A 1,454-nucleotide genomic window follows, 5' to 3' on the forward strand; every position below is an offset into this window, starting at 1 on the left:
GGGGGGTGAGGTTGCCCAAACAGACAACATTTGTGGAGTTGACAGGTGAATATGGGATTTTCCCAAGGAATCAAATGTCACAGAGGAATGTTCGTGCTTTTCAAGACGTTCGAGGAATCATGAATACATTGCTATCCTTTCATAGACTCGCAAACGGGAAAACGGTACAGTCGTAGATGAAGATTTGCCCTGAGAATGCAGACCGTTGAGATGTAGGAAAGTCATTGCTGCAGACATCGTCCACGGACAGACGTCTCATGGGGCTCAGCTACTGAATTCTACACCCTGGTGACGTTTAAAGGGGTGCGAACTGTGTTTGTTCGACCTGAAATAGTCGTTTTGACTGGGAATTTTTAGTTCTGATTCTCTACAGGTCCAAATTTCCGGACCTTGTGTGATACTTGCGAAATGAGTTGGTGGTGAGGAAATGTTCAATACAAAAAGCTCTCTCCTCTGTACTAATCTTAAGCATGATCTCAGCAGGCAAAGGAAACTTGAGAAAAACTATCTGCAAACTTCTGTCGGCCTGTTAGACTACTACTGTAGTTTGCAATATGGCGCAATCCTTGGGATTTTTAATGGTGAGCCTAATGCGAACTGGTGCGTCATGCCACAAAGATGGGAACGTAGCTGAAAATGGGTTGTTTTTTTACGCGCTAGGTAGAGCAAAATAATTTTATGGATTTATCAAAAATTAATGTCAGACAAATTCCTTTTGACTTCCAAATGTTGTGTACAAATTTGGAACGCAAAACTTCAGTGTGGAGGAAAATATTTAAAAAAAAAGTTGGACAGCTGTTTTTTTAATTTTTTAAAAATCATATTGTATATTGTCTCCTCCACGTTGTCGGCGAGTTGGCTTCGCGATGGCTTCTCCCGGGGGGCTTCCCAGCTTATCACATCTTTCATCATTCCCCCATTTTTTCTTTTGTTTTTCTGTCTTTTTTGCTCTTTTTCCCCCAATAAACCAACCTTGCTTTATATTGACGTCATCAGCTGGTGCTGGTTTTAGCTTTAGTTTTAGTTTTAATAAGAGTTTTACGGCACCTACCACACAATTAGACTACGTAAGTGCCGAAGATTAGAGGTGTTATAAGAGAGTAACAAGCACAAGAAAAATAGGAGGAGAGAAAAGGGCGATAGATGTTTGTTGATAGGAAAGAAGGAGCAAACCACACCAGAGCACCCGCCAACCACCCGTGTGTTATTTTGGCGTTTCAGTCGTGCATTTCCATAATATATTTGCTTCAGTTGCCATTATAGCTTTACGCAAGCTGGCGTCTATGGTGTAGGGGTTTGAAGCTTGGCTATTGCACGCAGGAGACCCGAGTTCGATTCCCCAGTGGGAAGAAATATAACTATTTATTTTCATTCTTCTTCTTCTTCTTCTTCTTCTTCTCCTTCTCCTTCTCCTTCTCCTTCCCCTTCTCCTTCTCCTTCTCCTCCTCCTCCTC

This window comes from Aplysia californica, unplaced genomic scaffold (assembly GCF_000002075.1).
Source record: "Aplysia californica isolate F4 #8 unplaced genomic scaffold, AplCal3.0 scaffold00399, whole genome shotgun sequence".
Taxonomy (NCBI): Eukaryota; Metazoa; Mollusca; class Gastropoda; order Aplysiida; family Aplysiidae; genus Aplysia; species Aplysia californica.